General features: G+C 46.7%; 1 long non-coding RNA gene across 2 annotated transcripts; it reads right to left on the bottom strand.

The window, feature by feature from the left end:
- Positions 1–1,448: 1,448 nt before the first annotated feature.
- On the bottom strand, positions 1,449–24,592 carry LOC138368223 (uncharacterized). Of its 2 annotated transcripts, none has more exons than XR_011229543.1 (5): positions 24,446–24,592; positions 2,978–3,353; positions 2,757–2,834; positions 2,392–2,629; positions 1,449–2,266 (listed from the first exon to the last, which is right to left on the bottom strand). It is a non-coding gene; the product is annotated as an uncharacterized lncRNA (long non-coding RNA). The 2 variants fall into 2 exon arrangements; XR_011229544.1 differs by lacking the exon at positions 24,446–24,592 and adding an exon at positions 22,229–22,320.
- Between the last annotated feature and the right edge of the window lie 1,042 nt (positions 24,593–25,634).

Raw genomic sequence — 25,634 nt, 5'->3', positions numbered from 1 at the left:
AACGAGCTGAGCGGGGAGGGGGCATCGGCTAGCAATCCTGTGTCCACTTTGAGGTAAAGGAGCAGATACTCCCCTATGTTACGACATTTAGCCAAATCAAAAATTTCTAAGGCTTGTTTATAATCTGTTTCTGACAACTCTTCGCCTTTTAGTGTATTGTAAAACTTATCATGAGAAGGGAGTTGTGGTTCATCTAACACAGACATAGAGGATAAATAATCATAGCAGAATGATTGTTTACCCTTCAACAGTTTTGGGATGGCCGCTTTATTTACCCCTTTTAACATAGCGAAAGTGAATGTGGTAGGTTTCCCACTATCAATATGATCCTTGGCTATTCTTCCTAGCGAGCCGTTGAGAAGGGCTAAACTATCCAAAAATCTTAAGTTGTTCACAACTTTCATAAATTTAAATCCATCCTTAGCTAATATATCTATTTCACTCCCTTGTCGATCTCGCATCTCGTTTAGGATTACTCCTAAATCATAGGAAGCGTTGTGTGAAAATGTGTATAGGAACTTTTATGAATTTATACTCTGCAAATTACATCTATCACAGTAAGCTGCTTGATAATTGTGGAATCTTACTGTGTGGTCGTGATGACAGACTTTGATTACATCTTCTCCGTTAAAAGGTTCATCACAGAGTTCACAGGCTGTTTTTGTCTCAAATATTGCCTGTTGCTGAGACATGTGAAGTTCATAGGATACTAACCCCTTCTTGATTCGTGCCCATGACGCTTCTAGCGTGGTTATAAAGTGATTGACCGCATCTTTACCCAAATAAGTATCTTTCTCGACAATATTCTTCTGTCTGTCAATGATAATGTATGCATACGCCACTGCGTTGTGTCGTGTTTCTATCATTCCCTTAGGGTTCGAGCGGTCTAGCATGCACTCAAAGTCATAAAAGCACATTTGACTAGGACCATAACCCCGTCCATAGTTACGGAAAGTAATCTTCCTCTCTGGTGGGTAGAATTTGAGAGTCTGATGTACTTTGCATGTACTTTCATGACTCTGCATGCTATCTGCTGGGAGTGATATCAAAACAATGACAGAAGCTGTGTTGCCTTGGGATTAGATCTGGATTGTTGCTCATATTACGTACATATTGGTTAAAATCCTTAATTAATACTAAATGTTGAGCTTCCAACATCAGCAATGGTATGACATCCGTATAACCCCCTCTTCCCTTCCTAGCTAGTGTAATGTAGTGTCGCTGTTGTCGTCTAGCATTTTCATCTCTTTCTAGCGAATAGATGAATATACTGACTTTATTCATTTTCTCTACCTTGTGAATATCCTCAAACGTCACTGCAGAATTGACATCAGCTGGCCATTTCATGTGTCTGAGACACCAACTAGCATTCACAGATCTAGCGCGGATATTATCTAGGTGCATTCCCTTAGCTAAACATTTATAAGCTGCAACACACTGCATAAGGCAAATATCAGCCTCTCCCTCTGGATTGAAAACCAACTGCTTTCCACGCAAGCCTTCAGGATAGTCTACATGCGAGCCTAATCTTATCGGATGTTCAATCTGACCACAGTTAATGTAAAACCCAGTGAGCCGCTCAACCAAGACATTGGACCCTTCCCTCGCTTCCAGATACTGGGATATTTTCTCTGTCAATTCGTCAGCCCAAAAATCAATAAGAGTTTCTACTTCCTCTAGAGTAATTCTTTGCCCCTCACCTCGTATGGGAAAGCCATCGTTATTTATAGGATCCAACCGTCTTGTTGTACATTTAAATTTCGCACAATTAGAGTGACGTCTGGGTAAATTAGGAGGAATGGGTGTTGTGGGGAGAAAAGGGATCGAACCTCATTAATGAAAAAATCTCTGTATGTTCGCAGATAGAGACCTGGGGAGGTGTTAACATGTTCTGGTATGGAGAATGAAAGCCGAACATAACTGCCGTTATAGTTATCAATTCAATCCAGCAGCTGAGGTTGAATTTCTAGGGCAGGTGGAGGAGAGGGAGAGAGAGGTGGTGATGGGAGAGGGCTAGGAGGGGTGGGGGGTGGCGATAACCCACCCCCTCCGAGATGAATGGGTGAGACCGCTGGGTCCGCTATTACGCCAGACGGTGCTAACAAGTCAGAATTGACAGACGCTGGCGGGTCAAGGTCACGGTCTGCTGAGCTGTCGTCTGAGTCACTGTCTGAGATGAAAATGGTACGATTCTCACCACTGCGGCTGCTGCTGCTGTTGCTGCTGCTGCTGCTGGATGCCAAATCTATGCACAGCGGTGTGTTGTCTGTAAAAAAAAAGAAAACATTATCTCTAGAAAGAATGAAAGCGTATATATTATGAGGTATGGGAACAGACTAGGGGGGTTAATATGTTTAGGAAATAGACTGAAATCGGACAGTAATAACTTACTTATGTCTTGGTGAAGGGGTTGAGCAGGTGAGTGGGTATGAATTTGTAACATCGTGTTAACAGGGGGCGATACCGTCTCGTAGCCCCCCATCTGTCGGGGGGGGGGGGTGACCTTGATGAAGGGGCTGTGTCTCCTGGCGAGTGAGATGTGCTCTCCTTAGCTCAGTGTGTGAGGAATGGGGTATAGGCTCGATGACGTCAACCTGTTCACTCCGTCGATTGAGGTATGGATTATAACCTGAAATGGAACAAATGATATTCAGCACGGGTGAATGGGGAAAAATATGTTTATTATTATGCATGTGTGTTCGCTTGCAAGTGGATGAAATGCAGATACGAGAAGTATATTTTTATATGCTACCTACGTTTATGTGAAGTTTCATTCCGACGATGACCTCCTCGCGGGGTGGGTGAGCAATAAGGACACTTCACGGTTTTGTAAACTGAAATTGGAAAGAACATATTTGTGTGGAATGTAATAGCCCGAATGAGAAAATATTCTCACACTATAGTAGTTTACACGCGATATTTCACCTGTGGATGCCATAAAATGAACTGTGGAATATTAAATATGAATAACACTCACGGTTATCACAGAAAATCTGCTGACATCGCTTGCATTTGATGTCGTAATGTCCTAGGGGCGGTTTTTCACAGCTAGCGCATTGCAGTCGACACAGTTGATTCGGTGATGGAATATAAAACACTCCGCATTTCATGCATGCTGTAGAGCTTCGCCTTTCCATGACATGGAGCTGTAAGACGCGTGTGTAGCGGATGAAGTCTCGCAGGGAACTGGCGGGGCGTTTGGTGTGTGAGGGGAGTGAAACGACCTGGGTCAAATGAGAAGTGATTGATGGGTGACAGGTGAGGGTCTGTCTGTCGGCAGGAGTAAGTACCTCGCGCCTCCTTACCGGAATCCACAGTGTATGGGGAGTCGTCGTGGGACGAACATCAACACTCTGAAGACAACGAAAACCCTTTAGACAAATGACCCAAGGGAATGGCCAACTTCCGCAGGAGAGTGCTCTCTCACCCCTCAACACTTGCGACTTCCTGTAGGGAAGCTAATGGACGTTCAGGCCTTCCACTCAGGTATGGGGGTTCTCCTCTCCCTCCCCCCTCCCCAAACATCCTCTAGTCACGATCATCAAACTATTATCATTAAGTCCAAGACAATCTCCTTCCTCATATTCCACTCTTATCCTTGTATTTTCATACATCTTCCCAGAAATTCCCTTTGTGTCTAGAGCGAGGGGCCGCACCTGCTCACCCGCCACTCAAGACCGCCTCCGACAGGATTAAGGTTACGCAAACACACATACATATTCATTTACTCCTTCCTCTCTCTTCCTTCTATTTTCTTACTCTATCACTTACTCTCACACTACTCACATCTTTCCCCTATCCCCGAGGACTAGACCCACGCGCGGGGTGGGGGGCCTCACCTGCTCACACTCAAGACCGACACGCGCCAAACTTCCGGGAAATTCCCTTACCCCCTGTGACTAGACACCCGCGCTGCGACTACGACGTCGCGCACCACCTGGCACTCATCAACTTACTCTCTTTCATGACCACTTACCATAACACACTCACACGCGTCCGAAACGCACTAAACTTCCCCGAAAATCACCCCCAAAACCTGTGCGACGACGACGACGCGCTGCGACTACGACGTCGCGCCTCACCTGCTCAGATGGCACTCAAGAGTGCCACCTGGGGCAGCTGGTGCGCGCGGTCGTAGTCGTATATTTCACTACTAGGACAGCCAAGTAACATTCTTACACATGTCCCTGACATGTGTAAGCCTGTGTACGGCTTACACAGCCGTCTGTGTACGCTACTGTGTACGCCACCAGCAATCTCTAGCAGCTTCAAGCCTCAGTACTACAGGTACAAACGTTACCATCATCCTCCTCCTGGTGGTTCCTGAACCTCGGGCAGCTGTAAGTGCTTGACCGCAGTGGCCACCCATCTGTGGTCACAATCAGCATCATTTCAAAAACTTACTATTTGTCTGTGAATTGTCTTCCATTGACTTGATCATGCATCAAAGTCCACATCTATTTGCCTGTCAGTGCCTGAATAAGTGAAGGCAGAGTCTTTGAGACGAAGATTACCTGATCCATCCCTGGCGTGTCCTACACTGTTTAGGACACATACTGACACACAGAGCAATCACGCTAACGTGATGTATCAAAGAATAAGTAGTCGTTATGAGGATTCTAACCTATGCGCTGGGCATTTCCAGGTGCACACACAATACAACCAGACCATGATATGATCAAATGATTGCAATCTTGGGTTCTACTAAACCTTCTAGGCTTCCGTGGAAGCCCCTGGAACCCCCGATAGATCAGTTGAATCTCAGGATGCAATCTTTTTACCATGTTGTGGCCTGGTTGTCGGGGGCATGTGCCTGGGAACGCGCAGCGCATAAGTTGCCTGTGCACATGAGCGCTTTTTTAAGTTGTTAGACAAATATTTTAATCGAGTTCAAACACGCATTGTAATATTAATTCTCAAATTCAAATGTTCGTTTCTACATCGGAGAATTATGATTTAACACTCAGTATAATTGACACTAGATTATCCTCAACTCTGTATTAACATTTAAAAATATATATAAAATATATTTTTTCTTAACCTATTCCAACATTATTATAAGCAGCATAATACATGGGTGCTTAATACACCGGATGACTTACACATCACAATTAAGTTAGGTAAGTTAGGTTGGGTTGCATCATTAATGTATGATTCAGAACGCTAGTTAAAAAGAAGAAAAACAGTGAAGCTAGCATTATGGGTCACTTAGATGGAGGACATGGTAAAAGAATTGCAACCGGGAAATCATCCTGATTTACCGACGGATCCTGCAGTCTCTCAGACAAACCAGGGTTTTACGCAACTCCCCCCATGCACTCGAGCTATGTCAGACATAGGCTGTTCTACCTCTTCGCCCTTACTTCATTACACACACAAATCACAACAGCGTGATGCATCAAATGAACAAATCCACAAGGAATTGCATAAAACCCTGGTTTGTGTCTCATACTGCAGGATCCGTCGGTAAATCTGGATGATTTCCTGGTTGCAATTCTTTTACCATGTCGTAGCTCAGTCTATTAAGGCAGCGTCTGGAATCCTCTTGGACGTAGGTTCGAATCCTCGTCACGACCCTTGTGGATTTGTTCTCTAGAATCTCTTGTATTAATACCATCTCACAAATATAGCCCCCCACAATGACTGACAAGCAGCCAAATTAGCAGCCTTAGTAATCCCATCTCTGCTGTCAAGACTATTGTTCCCAGCACACTGGTGTAATAGAGAAATTACCGACTCCCTACGGTCTGAAATCACCAATATAAAAACCTGGGATTTGTTTAGATTCGAAACCTGTGTTTATGGGCAGCACAAAACGACCACCAGACTGACTGACAAAATCTGAGTAAGGCCCAACCGACCTGCACAATACGTTCTTAACATACTGAGAAGCTGCTCGTTAACCACACAATATATCAAGGCAACACGTGTCAGCAGACTCTGCAAAAGTCATTAACAGACTGGCTTGACTACTTGAAAATAAAAATGATGAATGACTTTCCACTTCCGACAAAATATTTCTTTGACAACCACAAAATTAAAAAGATTCCTCCAGCAACACACTGACTACTTTGACCGTAATGCTGGTGTGCCACAAGGCTGTGTACTGGTGCCAACATTACACCACACACTGCAGAGGGAAGGAAGGGGAGGAGTGGCGGCCCGGCTGATGGAGGAGTGGCGGCCTTGCTGATGAAGGACTAGAGTTACGAGGAGATGGATATCCCGGGCTGCGAGGAGTTCAGAGACTACATAACAGGCACCATGACGATGGGAGGACCATATATAGTAGCAGTCATATATAACCCTCCATTAAATGACAATGACAGGCAAGATTATGACAAACAGCAGTACCTAGTATAACAAAGGGAAGTCTGTCGCCGGTTAGAAATCTATCCCTACTTCTAATCGGGGGAGGGGGGGGGGGACTCCAACCATGGAAAGTTACGAGAACCGTATGGGGGCACAGAACGAGCTAAACTACTGGACATGGTCCAGTACTGGTCCGAGTGTGTATGACCAGATGTATATCAGCATGAAATCTCCGGAGTGCACATTCAGCAATGCACTCTCCTGTATCCTCTGGTCCAAGGTCCAAGGTCTAAGGTCTGCCTTGCTGGTTATCTATGGGCAGCCCTCTGGCTGGGCTGACCAAGAATATAGTAAGAGTTGTTGCATTCCCAACTCACCCCCGAGGAGATTATACCCATCAGTGGAACTCAGTGGTTCCATTCATAGGGAAAGAACGTAGAGGGTTAGTCTCGTGCTCCCAGTCCTGAAGGGTTCACTCACGTTAACGCAGCTCTCCTAACCTTCCTTGTTCCTTTTCCATGACACGAAACCTCGACAGAACTTACTTATGTTAAGAATTGTCATTGGTTTAGGAATTTGTCTGCCATTTGTCTATTCGGTAACAGGATCATTGGATAAAGGGAAAGTAGACCAAATGGTCTAACCGGTATCGTGCAGCACGAACCGAACTGACGAAACCAATCAATGACATCAACTTAGAGAAAATCTGAAGCCGGGGAGTCTTCTAATCTTGTCTGTATGTGATAATGATAGAACTAGTATTCTGAGCAGACCTAGATAAATTATGGACATTGACTAGGAATTTCAAAGAGTACCCAAGCTGAAGATTCTTCCAGAAGGCATCCGGGATACAGCAGAAATGGTATATTTGTTGAATGAAAGAATAAAGCGCAATTTAAAAAATAAATGGTGATGGCAAACAGGCCGGAAACAACGACAGGCCCAGACCAAGAGGCTGAGGAGGAGGAGACGTTGGTCACCATGACCAGTTCCACAACAAAGCAGCTATAGCTACAACAGAGACCATGGGATGACCTGCGGGTATTTGATAACAGGGGCTGTCCCCTCCTAGAGCAGGCCGTGGTCCTCATCATAAAATAGGAACCAGGTCAACCGATTCAACACAATTTGAGACAACCCAAGGAACGACTGCCAAGTGTAACATTGACCTCGTAGAGGAGCATTACAGTTTTATGACTGACACTACTGACAAAGGAATTAGAGTTGAGACCAGAGCTACAGAAGAGACGACGACTACGGGTACAACGAAGGAAGAATATTGCAACAACAGCAATAAAGGTAAAGTACGATACCAAAGATTTAGTTCCTTCGAAGATTCTCTGTTGTAAGTGTTATTACCTGGTTGGTCTGTGTGATAAGCAATAAAAATCTAAATATTTTGATATATTAATATACTGTGTATATTTAGGCATTGGTTAGGTTAAGTGTTTAGGTTCTGATGGCAATTATTTGTATTTGTAGTACGTGGGTGAAACACTTTTCAACTTCGTGGTTCGAACAAATGTCAACCGTGAATCGCTGAAGGAGAAATGTTTGAACGTCATCAGTTGTGGCAGCCTGTCCAATAAACAAACGCTAAAGTACATTCCATGCATCCGCCAAACCCCATTTATTAATGAAAACGGTTTACACTAAAATGATGACGCTCGAACACCCTCGGAACAAGTGCTTCGCTGACGACTTTTGTTCAAACCACAACGCTGTTAATGCTTCACCCACGTACTACAAATACTTGCCAACAGACCCTAAACAACTAACCTAAACAATTCATAAATATCCACAGTATGATAATATATATTATTAATTTCTATTTGACAAAAGTTATGTTTTGAATTAACAGAATTATAAAATAGACGAATGCGTCTTTGGGGGTTGACCGCTGGATGGAATGGACTAGGTCTGAGGACGGGTTGGTTGTGGGACATGTGATACAAAACGTTTCATTTATAAACATGGGGGTTTGGCAGGTGCATGGTATGGACTTTATCCTTTGTTTATGAGGTCGACCTGTTACACACTACTCAATAAATCCTGCTCTAACATTACTCTAAAAGTGCTTCGCTGACGACCTCTGCTCGAATCCCAAAGCTATAACTTTCACCCCATGTAGTTCTAATACAAATAATGGCCAACAGGACCTTAACATCTAATCTAACCTACCCCCTAAATATACATTGAAATTGAAATTATAATATTAACTTTGATGAAGGTAATACAATTTTTAATACACAATGATGAAACTGATGAATGCATTGGATTAGGTGGGGGTGCGGGGGAGGGGGGGGGGACGGCTACCACTAACTAGCCACGCCTGAGGACGTGATGCTGGAAACGAGCATTTGCCCTTTTGTGGAAGAGGACTGGCTGCTTTACTACAGTTTACTATACAATTTAATATACAGTTAACTGCAGTTCAAGCCGTCCATGAATGGGCAAGTTCAAGCAGACCTGAAATTTACTATCTAGACCCGCATGGAGGAGCTTCCCTTCCTAGGTACTCAAGTGTGTATATATAGACTGAGAAAGACCACCCGGTTTCCCTCAAAAGACCTCTTATTCTCTCTGGGAATCCGAGTCAAAGGAATAACAAGTGATCAGAATAATCTGGGGGAAGCCTTTGAGGTGCTCTGGGGGCATCTTTAAAGCTAGAGGCTGTCCAGAATCTACCATACAAGAAGCTGCCATGAAACTAGCCCCTCTCCAGTGACAAATTCTTATACAGGAACAAACACATCCAGACTATAGAGGATTGTTCTAACCAAGTTACATAATTCAGACAGCTTCAGGAAGCATCCGAAAGGAAGTTAACAAGCTCTAGTCATGGTTAGTTTAGTTCACTTATTATGCATCCCATACCCATCATGTGGACGGTAGTGGAAAGGGTTAGAGGCACATAATGGGCTCAGGGACTGAACCCCACAATTTTGCTAAACAAGTTACAATCTTGAGCTAGTTACAAAATTCAAAAGATCGTCACATCATTGGGTTCGAGATCGACCATAAGTTCAATTACTAAATTAAGAAACTGACATATGAAGAGAGCTAGTGTCAATATGTTTGTCCTGCACACCGCACCCCCCATCCAGTGGGGAGCGGTGGATAGGTTACAATCACTAAGTTACTACCTACAGTTAGCAAACTAGGGATATTTGGCCAAGATTTCTGGTAGCAGATTATTTTAAATGAAGTATTTACACATCTCTGGAACATGTTTATAGAATTCTCTGAATTCGCGTATCTATTGCACTCCATCACAGTGACGGAGGGTGTGCGAATAATTTTGTTAACAGTTTATATTTGGTCAGGTCTACATCAGCAGAAAATTTTAATTCCCAATGATACTTGTAACCGAGTGTAAGCCGAGCAGTTGCAACATCTTGAAGTCTCCAGATTGAATTTCATGATCCATAGGTGTGTGGTGACTCTTGCATGATAATATAATGATAGATGGAATTACTGGTGTCGATTTCCCTTCGCCTCAGCGCTACAAGATTTTGTTGAAGTTCTTTTGCTCTCAGACTGCTTATTGGCAATCCAAGGTTATATTCAGTTTCTCCTTTAAAGACAGATTCTTTGGCTAACTCATCATGTCTATCATGCATTCGGAGGCCAACTTGAGATGGAGTCCACATGAAATGGACTCTTACCATCATTAATAATTTTGTTGTATTTGTGTCTAGCTTCAGACACGAGCATGTTACATCTATGTCTTAAGAGTTGAGAGCAATTAAGGATGAGAGAGTCACTTACAATTAATGTATCAAACTTTGAAGACTTACACATTTCAGTGGGAGAATCGAGGCAAATACTTCTGTCTGAAGGGTAGAGGCCCAGTTATTTATACGGACTCGCAACTCAAAATATAAGCCATCGCACATTGTCAGGACAACTGCACTTCCAGCTGTTCACGCGGGGCGGTGTTGGGAACCATCAGTGTATATGATTTGAGAGAGAGAATCCTCTCTGGACAGAGCATCAATATGGGTAAAGGCGTTGAGCTTTACCTCAAGACGAAGCTCGGGCTGATCTTTAATTTGTTTCTTGGGTGGAAAGGGAGATATTAAAATGGGAAATGGTGTAATCTCCCACGATGCAGTTAAGTGCCGTTGTCTCTCTTGGTACAAATTATAAATAATATATTCAGAGTTCAGTTCGTTTTAGTTATCCATTTGGTACAATGTTGACCTTCAAATACAATAATCAAGGAGGGGCTCCTGTGCAAGGGTTAAGATGAGTTAGCTTAAGCATTTTTATACCACTGAGTTAATTTCAGTAACACGATCAACAACGCTCGGAATATTAAGTTCCTTTCTCATGTTAAGTATCGTTGTGGTACGATGGCACCCAAGGATTATCCTCAAGGCTTCGTTCTGCAATTTTTCAAGCCCTCCAAGCTCTCTGAGGCATCAAAGCAAGCAGAGGTGCAGCATAATCTATTAAAGATCTAATGTATGAAAGGTACATTTTGACAATTCTGACATTGGCATCATAGCCTGAGTGATAATCTACAACAGCCTTGAGATCTCTGAGCCTCTTTATACTGACGACAAAGTCTGAATACAACAGGTCCTTACAGTGGCACCTCAAGGCCAAATTATTTGAATCTATTTACATAGTCAAGCTGGGATCTATCAGACAGTTAAATCTTGCGAACAGCTCCTCCTTGCCCAGGTCCCAACCACTTGAGCTGGACGGTAGAGCGACGGTCTCGCTTCATGCAGGTCGATGTTCAATTCCCGGCCGTCCAAGAGGTTGGGAATCATCCCGCCCCCCATCCAGTCCCATCCCAAATCCTTATCCTGACCCCTTTTAAGTGCTATATAGTCATTATGGCTTGGCGCTTTCCCCCTGATAATTCCCTTCCGTTCCCCCTTGTCTTGGTGGGAGCCGATTTAGTTTGTTTTCTCTGCCGAGATGACTAAACCTAGGTCTTGACACGAGTTTAATACAGTTAAGAGTGTTCTGCGTGCTGGCATACCCAGTGGTGTGTATCATATCAGCAATATAGGATTTTTTTTGGCAATGAAATTCCTGCGCGTGCCCGTCTGGCTGGCACACTAAATGTTGCTTGTTTCTATTTTACTTAGGCGGAGTGTGAGTATTTATGACTCTTATGGTCGCTTCAGTAAGGTTTTGTCCCCATGTGTTTAACAACTTCTGCTCTGTTCAATCGAAGTTGAAATCTTATTGGGTTTGTAACTGCACAGTGTTAGATAATGCAGCATAGCTAATCATGTGCACGTTGTGTTTGTTCGGAACACAGTTTAACAGCGTGTTTATTAAGGTATTTAATAATTTAGGACTGAGGACACCTCCCTGTGGGGTACCTAGTTCGAAGTCTCTTGTTACATAACTATGCCCCTGGAAAAACACATGACTTCCTGTTGAATAAGTATCCCCTAATCCAACAAAGAAGCCGACCACCCATATTCATTCTCGCAAGCTCACTTAAGATAACATGTCGGTTTGCAATATCAAAGGCAGACTTGAGATCTAGGAAGGTGGTATATAATTTCAGTGTGAAGAGTAAGAAAGGTGGTGATGCAATGATGCACACTCCTTCCATGCATCATTGCACCACCACCATGATATATAGCTCCTTCAGATACATAGCTATATATCTGGGGGGGGGGATAACATTGTTCTTATTCTATGGAGGAGACTGTTTAGAACCACACTCTCGAATGTTTTGTAAATGCAGCTAGTAAGGGAAATTGGGCAGAACGTATTATCTTTATTTAACTTGGTAACTGGAATGATTATACTGTTGGTCAAAGAGATAGGAAGTAAGTAAGTAATTATCAAAAGAAGGCACCAAACCGGGAAGGCTATGTAGCACCATCAAATACGCAAAATAATCAGAGGGCGCTAAATATCACCAAGGATGCCAATACGAGAACAAAAACGCATAAGGCGAACGATATCAAAAGTATCCGAGTCACCAAGAATTCTATCGAGGGACAGGTGACCGCGAGGGGCGGTCGGAAAGCAAGACACACGCTCGTCCTGGAAGTCAGGACATTCAAGAAGGACATGCACGACCGTAAGAGGGACAATGCAACTAGGACAATAAGGAGCAGGGCGGCGCTCCATCAAGTGACCATGGGTTAAGCGAGTATGGCCAATACGCAACCTCGCCAGAGCTGTTTCCCACCGCCGGTTACGGTGGAAGGAGGACGGCCACGAGGAAACACAACATTTAAGAGTACGTAGCTTGTTACCAGTAACAGACAACCAAGAAGCCTGCCAACGGGTAAGGACTGAGGAATGGATAACCGGGTAAAAGTCGGAATACGGAATGCCTTTACGAGAGATGGGACAAGAGCGGACAGCTTCCTTAGCGGCAGCATCCGCACGCTCATTTAAAGACACACCAATATGGCTGGGAACCCAACAAAACTCAACCGACTTAAATTTACTGTGAACGAGAAACCGCCAATGCTGGATCTCGACAAGTACTGGATGAACCGGATTAAAGGACCCGAGAGCCATGAGGGCACTACGAGAGTCAACAACAACCACAAAGGAAGACTGACAACGAGAAAGCAGGAGACGAAGAGCATAGAGAATAGCATAAAGTTCCGCTGTAAAGATGCTAGTCTCCGGAGGCAAGCGACACATATAAGTGCAATCAGGAAACACAACAGAGTAGCCAACACCGTCCGCTGACTTAGACCCATCGGTGAAGACAGAAACGGAGCGGGAGTGAGAAGAAAAGTGCTCGAGGAAAAGGCGTTTTAGAACCGTAGGAGGGGTAAAAGCTTTAGTGATACGGGTCAAGGAAGTACAAAACCGCGGAAGAGGGACCCTCCACGGGGGCAAAGAAGGAACAACACGAGGAGAAACATCAGAAATACGAACGGAGAGAGAATCCTGCAGGCGAGATAACCGGACAGAAAGAGGGAGGTGGTGAAGAGGAACAGGAACCGCAGGAGGGGTAAAAGTTAAAGCACGACAGAGGCGAGAGGAAGGATGTTGCAAGGACCGCGCAAGATAGCGAAGACAGTAGCGATCACGGCGGTCCTGGAGAGACAGGAAGCCAGTGTCAACATATAAGCTAAGGATGGGAGTCGAACGAAAGGCACCAAAACTGAGGCGCAACCCAGTATGGTGCAAAGCATCAAGACGGCGAAGAGTAGGAGGAGAAGCAGACGAGTAAGCAGGGCAACCATAATCGAGCTTAGACAGGACGAGAGAGGAATGTAAAGCAAGGAGAGTGCGCCTATCTGCCCCCAAGAAGTATGGGACAAGACCCGAAGGAGGGTAAGGGCCTTAGAGCACTCAACACGGAGGTAAGAGATATGGGGAGACCAAGACAAACGAGTGTCAAGGAATAACCCCAAAAGCTTCGCGGAATCTTTGTATTCAAGGGGATGACCATAAAGTGACAAAGAGGGACAAAGAACAACCCGTTTCCGCGTAAAAGTCATGGCACAAGTCTTAGAAGTAGAGAACTTGAAGCCATGACCTGTGGCCCAAGACGACACGGCATCAATTGCAAGTTGAAGCCGGCATTGAAGGAGAGGCGAATCATCACCCTGACAACAAAGGGTAAGATCATCGACATAGAGAGCGGAGAAGACACCAGAAGGAAGAGAGGAAAGAAGACCATTGAGGGCAACAAGAAAAAGAGTAGTGCTCAGAACACTACCCTGGGGCACACCTTCGTATTGCTGAAAAGAGGGAGAGAGCGGTACCAAGGCGCACCCGAAAGGAACGACGAGAGAGGAAGCTGCGGAGAAAGAGAGGGAGATGACCACGAAGGCCAAAAGAATGAAGTTGAGATAGGATATGATAACGCCAAGTGGTGTCGTAAGCCTTTTCTAGGTCAAAAAGGACGGCAACAACGGAGGTCTTCGCAGCAAAAGCAGTACGAATATAGACCTCCAAGTTCACCAGGACATCTGTCGTGCTGCGGCACTTGCGGAAACCAAATTGAGAAGGGGAGAGGAGGTGATGGTGTTCCAGGAACCACATCAGACGAACGTTAACCATACGTTCAAAGAGTTTGCAGACACAACTTGTGAGAGCAATAGGGCGAAAGTCCTTAGGGGAAGTACCCAGAGACCCCGGTTTGCGAACAGGGAGGACAACGGCATCGAGCCAGTCCTCAGGGACTGACGACAACTCCCAGATCCGATTATACAGACTCAGTAAATACCGAGACGTGCTCGGAGGGAGATGGCGAAGCATCTCATAATGAATACCATCGGAGCCCGCCGCCGTAGAACCGCAGAGGGCCAGGGCAGAACGAAGTTCAGAGAGAGAAGGGATCATTATAGGGAAGTTGAAGATGAGTGCAGAAATCTAAAGGACGAGACTCAAGGACAGGTTTACGAAGAAGGAAAGATCGGGGAAGATGAAGACCAGAGCTAACAGAAGAAAAGTGGGAACCCAGTTCGGAAGCGACCTGCAACGGGTCCGCCACAAGAGTATCATGGAGGTGAAGGACCGGTGAAACATCGGGAACGAACTTGCCCGCTATCTTGCGGATACGCTTCCAGATCTGGGCCAGAGGGGTCTCGGACGTAATTGTTGAGACATAAGATGCCCAACATTCACGTTTAGCCGTACGGATGGCCCTACGGGCCACCGCACTCGCTTTCCGAAAGAAAAGAAAAGAATCGGTCGTCTGCCTACGGCGGTGCCTCTTCCAGGCTGCACGCTTACAGCGGACAGCCCGAGCACAGTCCGCATTCCACCAGGGAACGCACTTCCGAGGACCCCGAGAGGAAGAGCGAGGAATAGAGCGGAGGGCAGCGTTGAAGACAGTGTCATGAAAAAGGAGGAGAGCGCGAGAGAGGGGCAGAAGGGAGAGGTCAGGGAGAGCAGCACTGAGGGTAAATAGGGTCCAGTCTGCCTTAGCAAACTGCCACCTAGGGAAAGAGAGGGAAGGGCGAAAAGAGAAAAAGGAAACAAGGATGGGGAAATGATCACTTCTATGGAGGTCATCAAGAACCTGCCACGTGAAATTTAAGTAAAGAGAAGAAGAGCAGAGAGAAAGATCAAGACAAGAACGGGTGCGAGTCCCAGAGTCCAAATGAGTGGGCTCACCAGAATTCAGAAGAGACGGAAGAAGAGAGGAGAAACGGTTCAAGGAGGCGACCCCGGGTATTCGTCAGAACGTCACCCCAAAGAGAATGACGACAATTGAAGTCACCCAGCAGGAGCACAGGCTCCGGCAAGGAGTCCAGGAGGTGTTTCAAATCAGGAAGAGAGAGCGGGACACTCGGGGGGAGATAAATGGAACAAACTGTGTACCATTTCCCCACAAAGATACGAGCAGCAGAACAATTGAGAGGCGAAGGAAAAAGTAAAGGAACAAAGGGAACATCAGCCCGAACCAAGAGAGCAGAAGAATTATAAGCCCCAGCAATGGCTGGGGGGGTGGGGAGAGAAAGGAATAGCCACGAAAACGACCAGGACGAGCACCAAGCATTGGCTCCTGGAGACAGACACAAAGGGGCGAAAACCGCAAAATCAGAAGTTGGAGTTCGAGGAAATTGGCGTAATAACCTCGAACGTTTCATTGAAGAATGGACAACGACGAGAAGAGAAAGGACAAAAACAGAGAACAAGGAAGAAACAAAGGCGAAAGAGCAACAGAGCACGTTAAAGAATATCAGGGTCGGGATCAGGGTCAGCAAAGTCAGGGTTAGGGGGCATGGGTAAACTGAGCAAAGACGGAGGGAAGGAAACGGGAGAACAGATCAGAGGTGGGCGGGCAGGGTCCGGAGGAGGAGGAGGAGGAAGAGGAGGAAGAGGAGGAGACAACGGAGAGGAGCCATCAAGGACAGCAGCAGGAGGAGGGGGAGTAGAAAGAGGGGAGCGCACCCCAGCAAGAGCAGCAACCGAAAGGGAAGCAGGGGCCAAAGAAACCTCCATAGCAGGAACAGGGGGGCGTAAGCACTGAAACGGGAGGGGAAGGAGCAACAGAGCCAGAAGGAGGAGCTGAGGAAGAAAGCGAAGCCTTCTTACCCGCCGGGGAAGAGGAAGGAGAGGAGCCAGGCTTACGCTTCTGACTTAAAGAGACAGGCGTCCCAGCAACTACGTACCGGGCAACGGATTCCAGTGTCTCAACAGGAGAAGCCGAACGAGAGCACACACGACGGCCGTTAGAAGAGCGATGGACATCCGCCCGCACCGACAGGCGGTGGGGAGAGCCGATAGATGGAGGAAGAGGATGGGAAGGAGGATCGGAGGGGGACGAGGAAGAAGACACAGAAGACACGACAGACCGGGTAGAAGGAAGGGGAACCCCAGACAGAGGACCAGGAGGAGGATCCTTCGGGAGAGAACCCAAAGGAACAGAGGAGGGGGCAGTGGGCGCATCAGGGTCCAAGGCCCGGAAACGGTTGTGAGTCTGAGGAAGGCGGGAAGGACGAGGAGAGGAAGAGCGCAACACGCGAGCATAAGAGATATTAGCATAAGGCGGGAGCCGGCGAACCTGGCGCCTCGCCTCAGGAAAAGATAAACGCTCCCGGTGCTTCAGGTTGAGGACGGCTGCCTCAAGCTTGTAATGGACACACGCACGGGAGAAGGTAGGATGGGCCTCACCGCAGTTGAGGCAACGAGCCTGGGGAGAAGTGCACTCCGACTTAGAGTGACCTTCGCCACCACACAATGGACAGAGAGACAGTCCCGGAGCAGCGGAGGGCACCATGCCCAAACCTCCAGCACTTGTTGCAGAGCCGAGGAGAAGGAATGTACTCTTGGACAGAGCACCTGGCACCAGCAAGAATGACAGGGTGGAAGGGTCCTACCATCAAAGGTAATCTTCACAACCCGGAGGGGTTGACGGCGACTACCACGAGGGGGACGAGTAAACGTGTCCACCTGGAGAATAGAATGGCCCTGGGCAGCGAGGATATGGCGAATATCGTCGTAGCAGTCGCGCATGTCCCGAACACCGGTTGCAACATGGGGCGGGAGCAAAATAGTGCCAACACTGGCATTCAACTGAGCGTTCTTCGAGACCCGAACGGGGGTCTCGCCAAGGCAGGATAAGGCAGCCAAGCGGGAAGCAGCATCCTGAGAAGGAGCAGCAACGACACGTGTACCGAGACGAGTGGGGTTGAAAGTAATGGAGGCATCCACGGAATCAATGAGATGTTGATGAAGGGAGAAATCGTCAGGAGACGCAGAATCAAGAGGGAGGAGATCAAAATATTTGGCCCACGAAGCGGGACCAAACAAGGCTTGATAGGTAGCAGAACTGGAAGGAATCGAGCGAGGGCGGCCGTGAGAACCCCCAGAGAGAGAGGGGTTAAAAGGCGCAGTAGTTACAACTAGAGAAGGAGCCGCGCCAGGGGACGAGGTAGTCACCACTGGGGGCTTGGGGCTCGACCCAACCACAGAGGAGGGAGGGGAGCCAGGGGAAGGAGTCAGAGAGGCCAAAGGAGGAGCAAGGTCGGGGCCCAATGCAGCGGAGGCTACAGAGCCCGGTCTTCCAATACGGACCGACTCGGGGGCTTGGTCGCCCACCCCACGAGCCTGAGAAGGTAAGCCAGAAGCAGCCGAAACAGGGGTTATCATCTTGACGAAAAGAAGAATTCACTCACGAATGTGCCCCCACACCCACCATGGAGCCACAATTAGAGGCAGGACACCCAACAAGAAGCTATCGCCGATCTTGTCGGGGCCTCCTAGGGGTGCGTCGTGAGTATATGCCCCACAAACGCCACCTTAAGAAACCGACAGTCCGTCGAGATCGGGTTCAGTGACGAAGTGGGGATTGACAATAAAAGGTTCCCCTCGCTCTCGACGTCGGGTACTGCAGTTCTACGGGTGCATGAGTATGCCTCCTCAAGCACCCGGGCGTCAAAATAGAAGAAGGCCATGGAAGAACCAGAACGAGCAAAAGGTCGGCAGGAAACGGCAAGCAGATAGGAGAAGAGGGGGGAGAAAAACGAAACAGAAGGAAAAGGAAAAGGTGCCCAGCAGAATTGGAGAGGATGGCAGCAGGAGCACAAGGCTAGAAAAGGACAGAGGACTGTCCTAAGGAGCATCACACTCCGGCAGCCGCCCACGAAGCCCCCACACGGCGACAACGAGCTGAGCGGGGAGGGGGAAAGAGATAGGAAGTTCCTCAGTTACATAGCTCATATTATATATCTCAAGAAGGGGATTTCCTGGTACTAGAGGAAGCAAACAAAATGCCATAAGTGGTGCCATCCTCATCGGGTGATGTGGCTTTACCTTTGCTTAGGGCGAAAAAAAAACTGGGTAAATGGCACGTTGCATTCATCTTCCTTGTGGATCATGAAGTCAACGAGCCTTTCTAGATCTCCGTAACCAACATTTAATCTGATTATGATCTGGGGGAAGATTATTGAAGCTAGAGGTGGTTGCCCAAGCATCGACAACCTCGTTTGCTCTGTGTAGAGGGTGAGACACTTGAACGATCTTATCGCCTTTGAATATTCTTCCATGCCTGGCTGAGGGGGTGTGAGAATTTAGACTTTACAAGTGTCCCAGTTATCTTGCCTGAGCTCTGTCATGCGCTCCTTCGCCTTGGCTAGGGCTTTCTGAAAGAGCTTGAGCATTGCTGGCGTACGTGTTTCCCTATATGCAAGTCCAACTGTTTAGCAGTGCATTTCTAAGTACGCAGTTTAGGGTCATTGTAATAGACATGGTGTTTATTACTTTTCATATCGTTCCGACCACTGGTTGGTGCAGAGGGCCGAATTAAAGGGTCAGCGAACATCTGAATGTTCTGTACTAGATCGTCGTTAAGTATCTCGACTGTGGAGGGATCATAAAGTGCTGTAACACTGACACATGAGTGACAGTCTTTACGTCGAGCAGGAGAAACACTGAGCCGTTTGCGTTTAAAAATTACCACCATGCAGGATGGTATTTCAGATACATAGAGTAGTCAATCAAGGATGATCTGACATCGTTTTTTCTTACATCTTTTATAACATATGATATTGTAACATATGTTACAATAGATGTGGACCAGACCTGAGTGACGTTGAAACCAACACAGAGGTCTAGAATGCCTCCGCAAATGTGTGGGTTCAAGGTCACCCACAATCTGCACATCTTCGTGACTATTTAGTAGCGACAGCAGTTGATTCCCATTCCCGTTTCTGAAGCGAGAGCCGCCAATGTCCTTGTGTCTAGCATTGTAGTCACCAAGAATGATGGTGGGCTCTGCTTGAGCGCAGGCCAGAAGATCAATATAATTTAACTCTCCTGCTGGAGCATATAGATTAAATATATTAAGGATAGAGTTGCCCACATAAGTACTCGCTACATAATATTCTTGCCCTCAGTTTGCTTTTCTCGAAGAAGTTAATGGGGTAGGGATTGTTTGATTTATAGAATGCAAGAGTTACTGGATCTGAGAGAGTAAGAAACAAATGAGAGCAATTTTGAGGGCGAGGTTCTTGCAGGAACTCTGCACTCCTGGAGACTTACAATATTGGTGTGTTCAGTTGTTACTTTGTGATGGAAATTACAGAACTTTTTTGACGGATGCAATGTTCCAGCTAAGGATGGATAACTCATTTGTACATTTCAAATAAGCATTATATAGATTTATATTATTAGTCCACTTAATATATATTATCACTAGATACAACTCCAGGAACATTTCTTAGCATATTACCAATGTCCCATTTGCCTCTAATTGTCTAGTACATATCTAAAAAAAAGAGTGTACAAGAGTTGTTACATTCTTGTACAGCCACTAGTACCGTAGCGTTTCGGGCAGGTCCCTGGAATACGACCCCCCCCCCCGCCGCGAAGAATCGTTGTTACAACCAAGTACACATTTTACTGTTGAGTTAAACAGAGGCTACAGTTAAGGATTTGGGCCCAGTAAATCCTCCCCGGCCAGGATACGAACCCATGACAAAGCGCTCGCGGAACGCCAGGTGAGTGTCTTACCACTACACCACGGAGACTGGAACTTTATAGATGAAAAGGCAAACAAAGTCGATCCAATATCTTAGCACAGCTTTGACAGTTAACCATCGTGGAAGGGCTCCTCTTCACAAGCATTCCAGATCACTGGAAGTTTCACCTGATTGGCAAGGGAGCACATGTTTGGAGGGTTCAGGGGTGGAAGGAGGGGTATCTTCTTGAGTTATCTTGAGATGATTTCGGGGCTTTTAAGTGTCCCCGCAACCCGGTCCTCGACCAGGCCTCCACCCCCAGGAAGCTGCCCGTGACAGCTGACTAACACTTAGGTACCTATTTTACTGCTAAATAACAGGGGCATAGGGTGAAAAACTCTGCCCATTGTTTCTCGCCGGCGCCCGGGATCGAACCCGGGACCACAGGATCACAAGATCAGCGTGCTGTCCGCTCGGCCGACTGGCTCCCGGGGCAGGGGGGAAGGAGAGAGGCAGTCCTTGCTTAAAAGTTCCCTCATGCCCGTGAGCAGCTCTGCAATGTTGCTAATGGATTTTCTCTCATATCGGAGCTGCTCTTTAAGCCGCTCCGTCTCCTGCTGTGACTCCTGCTGGTGTTCCTGCCACAGTTCACGATGGTCTGCATCTGCTTGATCAGTGGAGCGACCCAGTGGCGAGTTGATATGGAGGCTGATGTTGCTGTCCGTCTCAGCTTGATCCTGTTGCTTACCTCCCAACTTCCAGTTGTCTGGGGTCCAGCTGTGGGAGGTCCTCCCAGAGTAGGCGACAGTCTCAGACCTGGGGAGTGACCACTCTACATCAAGGGCGTGCCCACTACTGGCAGAATCGAGGTGTGGCCATTCTACATCAGGGGCAGGCCCACCACTGGCAGAAGTTACAGCACCTGGTACTTGTGGGGAAGCTGGAGTGATGGCAGGAGTCTTTGATCTGGCACTGGTCCCCCTTGTGCACTTCGTAATTACCAGGTGTTGAGTTTTGCAGTCGGCTGGAGTGAATATCACCTCCAGATGGCTTTGAACAGCGAGTGGAGCTGGAGGCAGAACTTTACAACCGTTCTTCATGGTGGTGTGGAGGAGAAGGCCTTAGGAGGCAGGTTCCTGGCACTTTACGTGCATTAGGCTGAACAGAAACCTGCCGTCTGGCCCCCTGGTATACGTGGTGGTTGGCAGATGGTAAAGAATTTGATAGCCAGCTGCTACGAACAACGTCCAGATGGCTCAGCACAGGTAGTAGAACCAACAGCAGTACCTGGCAACCGTCCTCCCGGGTGGGTCCGGCCGGGCGCACTACGGTAAACGCCAATTACATAATCCGGCAAGGCATCATACGCCAATTATATAATCTTTTCTCCCCCTAATAATGAGGAACCGTGAGCACTAACAACAAACCTGAAGCACCACGTTACCCCGTTCCGGAGACCCAGGAATGTTCACCTCTAACACTTCAGTGTCTGCCGCCTGACCACAATATTTGTCAATTTGCAGAATTGCTGCAGCGTTCAGGGGCTACCAATATCTTGTGCAAGATGCGGATGATGGCCACGTAGCTGCAAGTGCTCAGCCTCCCAAAACTGTGTCCGACGGTATATTCAGCTTGCTAGGTTATGCCCCGGCACTTTCCCCTCACACACTTTCCTTCTAACCCCAGCTGCAACATCACCCGCTTGGGTAATGTTTGTGTTTATAATTGATTGGACTGGTGGGATAGTAAAGACTAACAGAAGGGTGGATGGAGAGGGAAGAGCATTGAAATGTACCCAAAAATGTTAGATAAACATTAACATGTTACACCACAACTAAATGTTCAAATTACTGGCCAGAAGAATGGTTTACCACTCTGAAGTGGTTAATGCATAGAGTTCTTAGGCTATACCTATTAGAAGGCCACCGCTGCAAGGTATAACATGTTAAACTAGTTCCCTTCACCTGTTGTACTTGTGGGAATATACACACACTACATTATGACCAATTGCGATTCGAAAGTTTTCCCAAGTAACTTTAATCCCTCCATACCTGCAGTGCTGTTGTACGAGACCAATTTCTTGGGTCTGGTTGACCAAACCTGCAGTGCCATTCTACTGATGCACCCTCGTACATACCTGAAATTACACATTATATTAAATACCTCAGAATACTAAATTGAACATATCCTAATTTAAAGATGAAGAAATAACTAGACAATCGCCCAGGTCAGACTGTTTGATGCAAAAAGCAGGCTTATACCACAGAATGGCATAACCCAACCTCAGACTTGTCATCCACAGCTCGTTCTCAACAACGGTCAGGTGGTCGTTAACCCGGCAGCCAAACATGACCGTTCTCAACACAACGGTCAGGTGGTCGTTAACCCGGCAGCCAAACATGACCGTTCTCAACACAACGGTCAGGTGGTCGTTAACCCGGCAGCCAAACATGACCGTTCTCAACACAACGGTCAGGTGGTCGTTAACCCGGCAGCCAAACATGACCGTTCTCAACACAACGGTCAGGTGGTCGTTAACCCGGCAGCCAAACATGACCGTTCTCAACACAACGGTCAGGTGGTCGTTAACCCGGCAGCCAAACATGACCGTTCTCAACACAACGGTCAGGTGGTCGTTAACCCGGCAGCCAAACATGACCGTTCTCAACACAACGGTCAGGTGGTCGTTAACCCGGCAGCCAAACATGACCGTTCTCAACACAACGGTCAGGTGGTCGTTAACCCGGCAGCCAAACATGACCGTTCTCAACACAACGGTCAGGTGGTCGTTAACCCGGCAGCCAAACATGACCGTTCTCAACACAACGGTCAGGTGGTCGTTAACCCGGCAGCCAAACATGACCGTTCTCAACACAACGGTCAGGTGGTCGTTAACCCGGCAGCCAAACATGAACGTTCTCAACACAACGGTCAGGTGGTCGTTAACCCGGCAGCCAAACATGACCGTTCTCAACACAACGGTCAGGTGGTCGTTAACCCGGCAGCCAAACATGAACGTTCTCAACAACGGCCAAGTGGTCGTTAACCCGGCAGCCAAACATGAACGTTCTCAACAACGACCAAGTGGTCGTTATCCCGGCAGCCAAACATGACCGTTCTCAACAACGGCCAAGTGGTCGTTAACCCGGCAGCCAAACATGAACGTTCTCAACAACGGCCAAGTGGTCGTTAACCCGGCAGCCAAACATGGACATGAAAAACGCTTTACATTTAACTTGTCCTCAGTCTATGCTCGTCCGTGCACTGACCCACAACAGTTCATCCATTGTAACAAGATTTATTTACAACAGTTTTTGATACGTAAACTATTATAATACATTATTATTTATGAGGCGAGGGAGACAGGTGGGAATGCACTCACGTGTTATAATTTCCATCAACAACTATCATAGTTGATGGAAATTATTTAAATTTTACAAATATTTAAATTACACACAATTTTAATATTCATTAATATATATTTGTAGTGAACAAAATATAGTACTTGGTTACACAGGACGTTAATGTTAATTAAGGCGTCTCTGGGGTTGGCGGCAGCGTGGACGACACTGACTCAGGATGGACAGTTTCATTCACATGGGATGGGCCGAGAGTATGGGGGGGGGGGGGGAGGGCCATGTGACGCTTGCTAGACTAAGTCTTTGGTCCGTATTTCAAAGATTGAAATCTGATCGTTAACAAACACCTTATAACTGCCAGAATTTAACTATAATAATAATTGTGTAAACTCTTTTACACCAGAGGGAGCCGGTCGGCCGAGCGGACAGCACGCTGGACTTGTGATCCTGTGGTTCTGGGTTCGATCCCAGGCGCCGGCGAGAAACAATGGGCAGAGTTTCTTTTACCCTATGCTCCTGTTACCTAGCAGTAAAATAGGTACTTGGGTGTTAGTCAGCTGTCACGGGCTGCTTCCTGGGGGTGGAGGCCTGGTCGAGGACCGGGCCGCGGGGACACTAAAGCCCCGAAATCATCTCAAGATAACCTCAAGATAGCTTTGGGTCGAACGGTTAATGTCACTATAAAGTTGACACTCAAGCCGCTGTTGTGGAACAGTTAATCACACGTCTCGTCCAACAGACAAATGTATTTTACTCTATCTTTACAAATGAGTAAACCAAAACAAATTTTTTTTTTTTTAATAAAACCTTAACATCTTGTAACTATGCTTATTTAGAGTCAGTAAATATACACTATTGCACCAAGAGAATACAATGTGATAAAATAAGTAATCATCTAGAGTAACTTGCCTGTAAGCCTGGCGCAGGTAACCTCATGCACAGGACTGTCCAGGTGACTAATTTAGTAAAACCAATGAGGCGGGCGCTGAGCAGCACCTCTCCCCACGCCGGCCCGCGCCACACTGACCGCCGCGCCTCTTGACTAGCTTGGCCTGATGGGTCAACTACCTGTGACGTCATTCACCTCACCTGACATGAGGCCGCCTCACATACAAATAATTCCCAAGTAAAGTCACTTCAACAATTTTAATATAGAGTTTATTTCTATTAATGTGAAGTATGAGCAAGTGTGAGTATGTATTAAAAGCACATACTTCACTACTGGACATTAAACCCACTACCACACCCACCTAGTAGCTTGGAAGCTCCATAACGCCTTCTGTAACCGTTATGTTGGGGTCTAGGGGAGGGGCCAGGTACAGCAACCAGTTACGGTGCTCAGCGTCCTGTGTGTGTGTATTTACTGTGTGCCTGTAGGGTCGGGCTCACTATAGACCGTGCTACATGGACATTCCCTTCCGGGTACATAAATCTAAAACAATAAACATGTAGGGTCGATCTCTTAGCTCTTGGACCCCGCCTTTCTAATAGCTGGTTGTGTAATTTACCGACTCCAGCCCTATTTTCCTTCTTTCATATCAACTACATGTGTTTTTTTTCCTCTTCCTTTCACATCACCCTCAGCAGCAGTTGCATAACTCCCAGGTACCTATTTACTGCTAGATGAAAAGCTACATCAGGTGAAAAAAAATCGGAAATTTTCTCTGTTTCGACCGGGAATCAAACCCGGGCCCATAGGACAACGACCTCAGAGTGCTATATACTCTGTTGCAAGGACCTGTGCATTCGTGTATGTGTTTGTGCGGACTCGCATAGATGTACTCACCGAGATGTGCCTTCATGGTCATGCTAGGCTTTTAGCCCCACCTTCTAAACATTCTTAGATTATTGCAATGTCTGTTTTATCCCTCTTTATTCATATTTACATATAAATTGTTTAATATAATTAACTTCAACGACTTCAAAGTTTAAACAGTTCCATTTATTGACAGCTCTGACACTGAAAAAGTTCTGTCTGACGTCCATGTGACTCATTTGGGTCTTTAATTTCTTTCTATGATCCCCTCGTTCTGCTGTTCTTTGCTTTGAACAATATTATTTTGTCTGCCTTGTCAATTTCCCTTAAAATTGTATATAT

The sequence above is a fragment of the Procambarus clarkii genome, chromosome 24 (genome assembly GCF_040958095.1).
Source record: "Procambarus clarkii isolate CNS0578487 chromosome 24, FALCON_Pclarkii_2.0, whole genome shotgun sequence".
Lineage (NCBI taxonomy): Eukaryota > Metazoa > Arthropoda > Malacostraca > Decapoda > Cambaridae > Procambarus > Procambarus clarkii.
The sequence above is the reverse complement of the archived record's forward strand: the minus strand, read 5'-3'. Positions and strand labels throughout refer to the sequence as shown.